Raw genomic sequence first — 12,279 nt, 5'->3', positions numbered from 1 at the left:
CCGTGTGCACCCCGAGCGCCATCGTCCCCGACATTTTTTTCGAAATTTCGGGAGCTAGATCTTACTGTATTTTTCTGCTAAAATCCAGAATTTTGGCTGATTTTATCAATTTTAACACTCTCAAAATTAAAGTCAAAGTTGGTCTAGCGATTGCTTGGATTGAGGCTTCTAATCATTCAAAAATTGTTGAAATTAAAATTCATATCAAAATTGTGTTTCTTACAGTCCTAAATCGGAAAAGTGTGTTGGCATTCATTCGAAATTTCAGTGTTTTATTCAAATCTTTACAATTTGTGACTTTTGAAATTAAGGGTTTAATTGCAACAACCTTGATTTCCACTTTCAAAATCGAATTTTGCATGAAATCGAGTCAACTTTTAAATTTCAAAACTTGCATTTCTTTCAGCATTCCCTCTAAAATCATAAAATTCAAAATTTCAGTTTCCCTCTCTTTTTCAAAATTCAAATTTTACATTTTTCAAGAATCTTGGTAGGGTTCAATTTTGAGATTGCAACTTTAATTTGGCCTATCTACAGATCATAAAATCACTCAATTTTTTCAAATTAGCTTTAAAATCATCATAACTTTCATCCCTGAAAATTTTGAAAAAAGTTGCGAGGACCGTGTGCACTCCGTTCGCCACGGTCCCGAACATTTTTTCCAAAATTTCGGGAGATTGTCCTGATTGCATTTAACAGCTTAAATCTAGGAGATTGGCTGATTTTATTGAAATTTGCTACCTCTAAAATTCAAAATCTTCTCTCTCTCTTTAGTGCATGAGTTTTACAACATAAGTCCTACTTACACTATTCCCGTTAGACGAAGCCTTAGAATTAAGTCTTTCCAAGGTGTAATTACCGAGGAGATGGAACCTAATTTGAATGGCCTTTTTAACGAGGACATGGGTAATTCCTCTAATCCTCTTAATGATGAAGAATCTCTCCATGAGGTTTCTGTAGAACAACTTTCAAAATTGGATAACCAATTTGATGATTTTCGACAATGGATGTCTCAAGAATACCCCGATAGTGAAGCTCTTCCTTTAATTGAGGGTCTAAAACGTATGGTTCAAAGTGATAAGAATGGAATTGATATTTTGCGTGGTATTGCACACATTGTGGATTCGAATGTGATGCCTATGAAGAGTTGTGCTGAAACTTTGGGTTATACACAACCTCCTACTCAAGTTAATCATTCTATTCCTTTGACAACTCCTATTGCTAGTATGCCTACTTTTACATCAAACATAATGACTACTTCAATACAAGACATTCCTCCTATGATCACTAGTCATGGGGGAAATCCTTCTTCTTCAATCAACCCTCTTCCTTCATTCAATCCAACTTCTTCATTCATTCCTTCAATGAGTGTTCCTATTATATCTCCAAAAATGAACATGACGCAAGGGGGAAATTCATTTAACCCTTCCATTCCTCCTTGTAGTGTTCCTCCTTTCCAATCATCTCCTATGACTAACTATCATAGTGTCCCACCACCATACTCTCTACCTTCTTTCAATAACATAACACCTCCATCACAATCTAACACATCTAATATGAACTCTTCGACTGAAGCGACCATTAACAATCTTGCACAAACTGTCTCTTCTTTACAGCAGCAAATTGCCTCTATGAATCAATCTAAGTTTAGTGTGCCCACATTTGATGTTGCGAGCCCACTTTCTCTTGACATTGTTCAAGCTATTCCCCCTAAACATGTTGAAATTCTGCATTTGGAGCTTTATAATGGTAAGGGTGATCCTTTAACACATGTTAAGACCTTTCAAACAATATGTACTGATTTTGCTTACGACCAAAGGTTGCTTGCAAAACTGTTTACTAGAACATTAAGAGATAAAGCCCTACAATAGTATTGCTCGTTGCCTTCTTATTCTATTACTTCTTTCGAACAACTTACAAATGCTTTTATTCAACAATTTCAAAACAATATAAGTCCTAAGGTTACTTTGATTGATTTAATGCATTGTAAACAAGGTGTTAAAGAAAAAGTGACTGATTTCATTGGTAGATATAAGCATTTGTATGCTCAAATTTCTTTTCCAGTGCCTGACAATGATATTCAACGAATCTTTATTTCTAATTTACAAAAAGATATTAGAGAAAAACTCCTGTTTTCTGAGTTTACTTCTTTCCAACAGTTGTGCGCAACTCTTCACAATTATCAACTGACTGTGAGTCAAATGGAACAAGCAAATCCTATGACTCCGAGTGATAAGGGTGATAGTAGTCAACAACCATTTGGGAAGTTTAAACCGAATAGGGAGTCCATTAAATTCAATGAAAACATCATCAACAACAATGTGAATGTGGCATTAGGTGTGCCTCCTATTTCTAAGTTTTTCAGGAAAGAAAGAAAGTTTACTCCTTTGAATGAATCATTGCATAGTATTATGAATAAGTTATTGGAACAAAATGTGCTTACTCTTCCTCCTATAAGGCAAATAGATCCTACAAAGATTAATTCACCCTATTTTGATAACAAATCTTTTTGTCAATTTCATCGTCATCCTGGGCATGATACTGAAAAATGTTTTGCTTTAAAGGGTAAAATTCAAGATTTGATTGATAATAATACTATTTATGTTTCTGGTGTGAATGATAAAGGCAACACATCTGTAGCTCCTCCTAACCAAAATCTTCAGATTTTTACTGATCCATTACCTTCTCATACCTCTAATGCGATTGATACTAATGATTCCTCTGTCTCACCTGATGATCTTGTGTCTATGACTCCTAATGTGATTAACCTTGTGGAGCAGAAGAAAATCCCTAAAGAACCTTCCATCACCTTTGATTCTAGTGAAACTATCAGGGCACCTGATGGTCCTTTATATATAGTTGCAAAAGTCAAGAACACACCTTGCCGTGGAGTGCTTATTGATCCTTCTTGTATGGTTAATATCATTACTGAAGAATTTATTTTTACTTTGCAATTGAATCAAGTGATCTATGATGAAACAAATGTGGTTGTGAAACTATTTGATGCATTTTCTTCTCCTGCAATTGGTTCTATTACATTACCTATTGAGGTCCATAACAAATCCCTTGATGTGGACTTTGCTATTATTCCATCATCTGAACAATTTCGTGTGAAGCTAGGCTATCCTTGGCTATCTTCCATGAAAGCTATTGCTTCTCCTATTCACAAGTGTTTGAAATTTCCCCATAATGGTGAAGTTGTTACTATCAATCATAGTCTCTTTAAACCAGCTGAAAGAACTTCTAGCGTTCCTATTGATTACTTTTGGCCTAAACAATTCCAATCTCTTCCTCCGCGAAGTGATCATCTTTTCAAATCTTATCAAAAGTGGAAAAAAGATATGACCCTATCTCTAAGTGAACCTAGAACACCCAAACTTGACATTCCTATCGTTCTTGAGAAGGAAGTTCTTCCCTTGAAAGATAAAACTAATGTCTTTCCTCAAGAAGATTCCCAACCCATCCCTATGAATGTGACTATGTCTATGCCTAATAAACCTTCTAAAAGTAGACCTATACCTCCTCGCCATGATGGACTTGGTCTCCTTCCTAAACCAAATATTCCTCCCTTATATGGAGCAGTTCCTCCTCCTTCCTCTTATGGAGAGAAGAGACCTTCCTCTTCTCCTATTGTTCAACCTAAGAGACCACAACCTAAACACCCAAGTGATAAGGATGAGAACATTCCTCCTCCTCAATCTTCTCAACTTCCTACTAAGACTAGATGAAATCGTTCTACACGTGAACGCCAACGAAAGGGTCGTCTTAGAGCTCAGCCAGTTGCTTCTCAAACTTTGCAATCCCCAAAAACACCTTCAACAAGCATTATTCCATTTTCTCCTCAACTGGAAATTGAGCCAAAATCTCCTAAACATAAGATGCATGATGGTCTTGATCTTGTGCGAGTTAAAGATCCTATTTTTATAAATCTTGATGATGATATAGATGAAAATGTTATTCATGATGAAAATGTTACTCCTGTTCATTCTAATAGTGAATATGAATATGTTGACGTTGATAACCATTTATCTAACGAATTTTCTAAAGCACTTATCCTAGCTCCTAGACAAGAACACCGTGGCTTGGGGTATGAACATAGCCCTTGTTTGGATCTTGTGATAGCTCCATCTGCTGTGTTGGATGTTCCTCCTCTAGCGTGTTTCCTACCTTCCCGAAATATTGATCAGCAAGATCGGGGGGTAGATGGCGTGCTAGACTAGTTCATTAGCATAGCAGATTCTCTCCTCCTCTCTTTTGTTACTTCTTCTATGTGTTATTCTCATTCTTCTATTTGTTGTCCTTAGTGTTGTCTACTTGAGGACGATGCAAAAACATTGAGATCTCTGTTGGTCTCTCTCATGTTGACTCGAAAGACGCATGTGTTCCCTTCTTCTAGGTGACCTTCCTTGATTGGGGAATGAAGAACAATTATGCATACATACATATGATATACATCACTTATCATACAGCATACTAACCCCGAGGAAAGCGAAGTCACCTTGTGCTTTGTGTTTTGTGTCTATTATCCTTGGGCTTATCTCACACTTGGGGGCTAAATCCTTGTGATAACGTGCTCCTTTCTCATTTCTTATATGTATCACTACCTTAAAGCAATCACCCCCGGTGAGGTGTGTGCGATCGCTTTAACGTAGGGGGGCATACATCCCGTTCATATCTTTTCAAGATACTTGAAAATTTCTTGACAAATTTAGCTTTGCCTTGAAAATTTTTGATATCTTTCTTGCATGACTCATAGTGAGGGAACGTTACTACTGACAGTCGTGGTTCTCCCTCATGATCTTCCCTTTTACTTTGTCAATCAAAGTCGTAAGATCCTTAGTCCACTGGGGGCTTGGTGTATCTTGCCTCCTTGACGTGGTGAAAGTTTTTCAATGTTGTTTCCTTGTACTTTACCAGAAGTATGAGCGTACGCTTATACTCCCGCTAAAGTGGGGGCTAAATGTAGCGTCCTAAAATTGTGACACTTGCAATTTTGACCACATTTGGGTCTTCACGATGGCGATGCAACACGGAACCTGAATGGAGACCCCGAAACTTGTTCATGACATCAAAAACTGCATTTTTCAGCACCTTGGCCTGATCCTCATTGCACCTCGCTGTCCCTGGAGGTGGGACCATGGCGCCCAGCACCCTGGTCCTTCAGGACTAGGGTGCCCAGCGCCCTGGTCCCCCAGGACCATGGCACCCAGCGCCCTGGTCCCTGGCCCTATTTTGGGCCCGGTCTCTTTTGGGGCTTCGGGTCTTTAAGTTTGCAAATTGGAAAATAATATTTCCTAGTCGGCCTAAGGTCGGGAAAATCAGTCTTTCAACCCTAATTGACAAGTATAAAAACTGCATTTCCTCTCCCATTTGAGGAGGTCGAATAGAAGGAAATAAGCAAGAAAAAAAAGGTGGAAACGATATTCAAACATTCAAGCATTCAAGCATTCCTTCAAGCAATTAATCATTCTAAGTCTCCATTCAAGGCTAAGTGTTGCATTCAAGACAAGGATTCAACCATTGAAGAGGAGATCACATACAAAATACAACATACTACATACATTACACCTTCGCATGTAAGAATACAAACATTCTTACAACAAGGTATCAGTACTTGTTTACATTACAAACATTTACATTTACAGCATTCTCATTTCTTGGTTAATTCCAAAACCGGGGTTTGACCTAAAGGCAAACCCCTCATCCCTAACCCCCCAATCATCCTCTCTTTTCTGTGTGTAGGTTGCAGGTACGCGGCTGTAATTGAAGATCTGGAATCTTTGTGCAGAGACGAACAGATCCCCCTTCGTTTCGCAGATTTTTTGGAGGACCGTGTGCACGTCGGGCGCCATCGTCCCATCAACTTTCGCTCAAATTTGCAGAACAACACCGTCTCGACATTTTACTACTAATTCCAGGTCCGCAGCTTCATCCCATATCCCTATCTCTGTTTATAAGCGAATCTTTCCTACTTTACATGCATTCCTAGTTCAATCTTTCTATCTACATTCTTTACAAAAGAGGGTATCCTTGATGTCTTAACCCTTGAAACTCATATAGAATCCAATCTTGCATTGCGTGGGATTGGATCTTGTGGGTTTCAACCCCTCTTTTGAATGTAAAGTCTCTCCTAAGTGAAAACCATCAACCCTAGTGACTCCCCCTTCTCTCTCCTTGGAGTTGGGGAGGGGAGAACAACTAAGGGTTTGATTTTTCCGCTTTACAAAGACTATCCTAATCACATCCTTGGGAAATTCAGGAATGTAGAGGATTTCAGTAAATCCTAGGGTTTCAATGATTTTATGTTCCAGTTTCACATTTCCAGAATTATCACATATAACAGTTTTATACATAGTTTTCATCTCTTCATCTCCTAATTCCTCTATGTTGCAGTGAATGTAAATTTTGGGGTCTTCAACATAAACAACTCCTTTTGGTATTTTTGAGAAAGCACCTATATTGTCATCTTTCTTTGCTACTTCGAGAATGAGTTGAAATACGGGCCTAGGGCATTTTATGACCTCAACTATAGTAGGGTTTGCTATATATTCAAGTGTAGAGGTTGATGCCATGATGATAAATACCTTTTTCTATCTTGGATGGATTGATTGCTTGAAGTGCTTTGCCTCTTTGCTTGAAATTCCTTAGCTCTGCAAATTTCGTGCTCTTCGAATGTTTGAAATCCCAGTGAAATGAAATGGAGCCAAAACCACAAATTTATAGTGTTAATTTGCCATCTACCACATTAAATGCATGTCGGTTAATTATTCACTTAACATTGTCTACCGGTAATGAAGTAATTTCCAACTTCTCATCTCTAACCTAGGGAATAATAGCACATGTGTCATTAGATTGCCAAACCCTCAGGGAAACTTTCTTCAATTTGATGAAGAACTTCCTGTCGGTGGAGCATCACTCTATCCTACCGGTGAAGCATCACTTTGTCTTGTCAGTGAAGCATTGATTGGTTCTACCGGTGGAGGAGTATTCCCAATATTTAGATTAGCTTTTCTAATCCATTGTTTTGAGAATTCTTGCTTAACCTCTTCAACTTTTTCTTTACCTTTCAAGCTAGAACTTTTGTTGTCTACCGGTGATCCTTTACTTCTATAGAATTTTGCAATATGCCCAATCTTGTTACATGCATAACAGGTCACATTAATCTTCTGAATAGCTTTCCCATAACCTATGTCGGTTTGTGTTCTGCATTGATTAGATAAATGTCCAAATCTTCCACAAACATAACATCTCACATTCATTCTGCAATTTTCAGAATTGTGACCAACTTTGTTGCATTTTGAACATTGACTAGTGGGTGTGTTGATATTCTGATAATTTCTAGATCTACATTCATTTGCTCTATGACCATACTTATTACAGTTAAAGCATTTCCCATTGAATTTATAAGCATTAGGTTGTCTTACTGGTTTGTTGTGATCCTGTGTGTTTGCAGTACCAAAGCTTTCACCAACTTCAAAGCCAATTCCAGAAGTGTCACCTTTAGGTTTTTGATTCTTCAACAAGTTACCAAGTTCCTCTAAGTTTTTCTTGAATTTTTCTTTATGTTGATTTGCAGTTTCTAGTTCTCTTTCTAAGACTTCTTTCTGTCTCATCAGTTCATTGTAGTCATTCTGAGTGTGCATCAAATTTGTCTTCAATAAATCATTTTCATAGCTAAGTCTTGTGTTCTCATTTGCTGCATTACTTAGTCTTCTGGTCAATTCTTCTTCATTCTTCTTCCTATCTTCAATCTCTTTACAAAATCTCATAGTCATATCCTGCATCTCATTCTTTGTAGTTATGTTCTCTAGTTTCAACTTACTTAACATATCATTAAGTGATTCCTTTTCATCATTCTCATTTTGCATCTTTTCACAAAGTTCTCTTCTCTTATTTCTTGCAATAGTAAGATTCTTTTGAAGTGCCTGAATGATATCCTGAGCTGCTTTTAGATCATCTTCTAGTTTGATATTTTTCAATTTTTCTGTATCATAGTCTGAGAGAGCTGCTTCAAGTTGCTTCATCAGATTTTCCATATCTACTGGTGTCAAGATCTTCCTCAAGCTATTAGGCTTCTGAAAATAGAGGACCAGGCTCTAATACCAATTGTTAGGAATCTCACAAATACTGAGAGGGGGGGGTGAATCAGTATCTAACCGGTAATTAGAATTTCTCACCTTAAAACATGCAGAACATATTATAATAGTGTACCGGTATGCAAGAAATAATGCAATAAATAGAATTAAAAACATCCACATGAAAAGCACACCATAACACAAGGATTTAACAAGGAAACCCGGTGTGGGAAAAACCTCGGTGGGATTTGTGACCCACAATATCCACTTACTGGCCAATAAGAGAATATTACTTACAAGAGGGGGCCTGCACATGCAGGAAGGCCAATTGCCTAGAGCTCACTGCTCAATGGAAAGTCTCACTGACTTACAATGTGGATTATACAAATCCAATATCCTGTACTGCTTTACAATAGCATCTATAATGCCTGATCCAATACTAGTTTCTGCTCTGTTCTTTACATAAAACCTTTAACCTATATTTCGCATAATAGGTCTGCTTAATATCTTCTTTTCTTCGCTTCCATTACTTACAAAATGTCTACAATGATCTCCCTTATATATAAGAGTCATCTTACAACTTGCCAAGTCGGCTTACAATTTTTTTACAATAATAAACAAAATATAATATAACAAAAATCTTGTCGGCCTCTGTGTCGGTATGCTTCCTTTCTCTATGCCGATGCCGGTGGTCTGAGTGCCAGTGTGGAGTGTGATTGGTGTAATGCCTTGCTGGTGTAATGCCTTGTCGGTGTAATGCCTTACTGGTGCCATAGGATTGTAAGGTTTCCATCAATGACAAAACCTTAAATCACATACAATGTCTCATTGGAGTGTGCATATGCCAACACAATCCTTCATATTTAATTCATAATCTATTTTTATGTCTATATGTTTGTTCATTGAAACCTATTTCATTAAATTTATGGCTTTCACTCTCTACATGTAATTGAAAACCATAAACTGATGAATGCTAAGAGGGGGGTGAATTAGTATGCCTAAGAACTTAACCAAACTCTTAAACAATTTTCCAGTAGACCGATGTAGTAGTTTAAACAACAAACTGGTTAAAACATAAATAAGCCAAATAGAAAATAGAGCATTCACCCACAGAAGCACAATCACCATAACACAAGATATTTTGATGTGGAAACCCAAATGGGAAAAACCACAGTGAGTAAAACTCACAAGTCAACTATCTGCAGAATAGTAATCAGACTGGTTAAGGCCTTACAATGTTCTTCACCAAAACACATCCTGTTAGGAATCTAGATCTTTGTTAGGAGATAAGTCCTGTTAAAGACTACCCTATTAAAGGATTTCAGATCCATGACTTTGAACCACCTTGTTAGAGGATTTACAATAGGCTTGGTTGGGCCTACCCAGTTAAGGGTTTCAGACTTGTCGAAGAGATTAGTAATCAACAAGTGAATAATCTAGAAGATACCACAGAATTTTTGATTAGATCCTTGACAGTTCTACGTTAATGCATTATAGCATTACTTCAATCTTCTATCATTTGCACTCACAAGCTCTGCAGTGATATACCTATTTTGCACAGACCTAATCTGCTCTACAATGCTCACACACACCAATCTTTCAAAACCCTAAACATGATGTCCTCATATAAGAATTTGATTTCATGTCGGTCCAATAAGATTAGACTACAATGTCTAAGGTACAGTGCATCTAGACATATTTGGTAACATGGCATAGAAACACCACTAAAGTGTCCGTAGATGATAACTCATCACACTTTACAATTATATCGGTTTGGCACAATATACCGATTATCGGTTTAACGAATAAGACTAGAAAAATGGAGCATAATGTTCTGATCAAAAGATTAACTACCGCTAGGGGTCTTCGTTCCGCTTGGGGTCTCATATCGCTTGAGGTTTTCATACCACTACGACTGGTAAGATTCTTCTTCAAAACACCGATAGTCTTCAACAAATAAAGACTATACATACAATGGCATATAATACTGGTGTGAATAACACAACACATATTACCGGTGGAGAATAACTCATACATAAAATAAGTGTGTGTCCATCAATGACAATCACAACTTAAACATTATCAAAATACCAACAATCTCCCCCTTTGACATTGATGGCAACACTTAGGAAAATTTTGACATCTAAGTGCTTACAAAAAAAAAATGCCATAATCAAAATTACTCCCCCTAAGCATATACACTACTCCTTTTGCAAAAATTACAAGTATGTCCATGAAATTTTCAATACTACTCCCCCTTTGCCAACAATGACAAAGTAATGCAAACACTCCCTATTTCACCAAAATTTACCAAAGTTTATATTGCATAAAATAGAGTATATGTTCATGACAATAAAGAGTAAAACTTCTCAAAAAGAGATTTAAAGTTTTTCAGAAATTTCTTCATGTCTGAAGACCATGAATCAAGAAGTGAGGCAGCAATTTCACTCTCGGTCTTCATTTGGAAGGCTAATTCTTCCATTGTATCGATAGTGCTCATCTCCTGTGTTACAGTAATAGCCTCCAAGTTCAGGAAGCACTTCTGAAGAACCTGCAATTTTGGTAATAGAAGCAACTAGAGCTCCTATAGATCTTGAGTCTGCTTCAAGATCTCTGATTCAATATTTGCAATATGACACTGGTGAGTGTGAATAGTCTGTCCATACACTATGAGTGAATCATATGGCAATTTTAAGTTGATGATATACTTCTTTAACTCCAATTGGAGTTGACTCTTCTATTGCAGAGCATCTTCACAAAATAGGTGAGGTTGGCAGATTTTTCTCAAGAGTAGGTTGCCTTCACCCATAGCTAAACTTATATCATCCTTCTGCTTAAGTAGTTTTTCTCTATATACATCCATTTTCCTTACTAATGAAGCTTTTAGAGCTTTTTCATGCTTCTTCTCTGCAAAAACTTGGGCAGCATCTTCTAAAGATTGCACTTCTACCACTGTGCAAAAAAATTTTAACTTGGCCAGCGAGGAATCAGTACTGGGAAGGTTACTACTGGGAATTAGATTGGAAAGAGTGTCAATAGAAAATTGAATGACATCATGTTCTTTCTTTTTCCTCGGTTCTTTGAATCTAACTTGAGCTAGTTGACTTATCCTTAGTAGCTCACTTTAATCAATTGACTGAGTAAGACAAGCAAGAGTCAAATCGGTGGGACTGGTGGGATCAACCTTCTTGCCTTGATCTCTAGTTGCCTTAGGAGTCTGTCCTCCTTCCTTTGCCTTGATCTCCTCTTGTCTTTTATTCTCCTCTTCTTCTTTTTCCTGGGCTACCTTGGTGGCCTTCTCTTTCTCCTCTTCCACTCTCTTCTTCTCTTCTTCTTTCTTCCGCTCTTCTTCCCTCTTTTTATATTCTTCCTTTTTCTTCTCATCTTCCTTCTTCTTCTCATCTTCTTCCTTCTTCTTCTCATCTTCCTTCTTCTTCTCCTCTTCCTCCTCCTTCTTCTCATCTTCTTTCTTCTTCTCCTCTTCCTTCTTCTTCTCTACTTCCATCTCTGCTCTCTCTTTCTCTTGTCTCTCTTTCTCTGCTTTCTCTTTCTCTTGTTTTTCTTTCTCCGCTTTCTCTTTTACCAGTTTCTCTTTCTCTACTTTTTCTTTTTCTAGTTTCTCTTTTTCCTATTTCTCTTTTTCCACTTTCTCATCTTTTTCTTTCTCCACTCTCTCCTTTTCATCTTTCTCCTTCTCTAGAGTGGTGTCCTCAACATCTAATGCATCAACATCAATGGGTTCTATTTGATCTACTATTCTTTCAACCAGACTGTCGAAGATTTCATCCGGTTTGGCTGTGGATAGGTTAGGCTCTTGCTCATCCAGTTGATTAGCTTCAGATACTTTCTGCATTTTGACAACTGCTTTAACCTATAGCTAGGTGTCTTTTTCCACTTGAGAGGTTTTGCCACCAAGTAGTTGAAGTCTTCTTTTTCGCATGAAAAAGATGCCTTTGTACCGATTAAGAATCTCAAACAATTATGAATTAGAGGCATCAAGAAAATATTGGGAAAAAAATTCTTCCCTAATTTCTTGCTCCTTTTCAATGACAATGTGCCATTTATTATCCAAATTATTATACAAAGAATTAGGAACAACAGGTTTAATGTCAATCGGAGACCAATCATTACCACACAAATATTTAATGACCTCTAGCTCTACTTCTTCCTTTTCACTATCGCTAAGATCATCAAAATAATCTTT

Source organism: Cryptomeria japonica, chromosome 3, assembly GCF_030272615.1.
Source record: "Cryptomeria japonica chromosome 3, Sugi_1.0, whole genome shotgun sequence".
NCBI classification, from domain to species: domain Eukaryota; kingdom Viridiplantae; phylum Streptophyta; class Pinopsida; order Cupressales; family Cupressaceae; genus Cryptomeria; species Cryptomeria japonica.
This window is presented reverse-complemented; position numbering follows the sequence as displayed.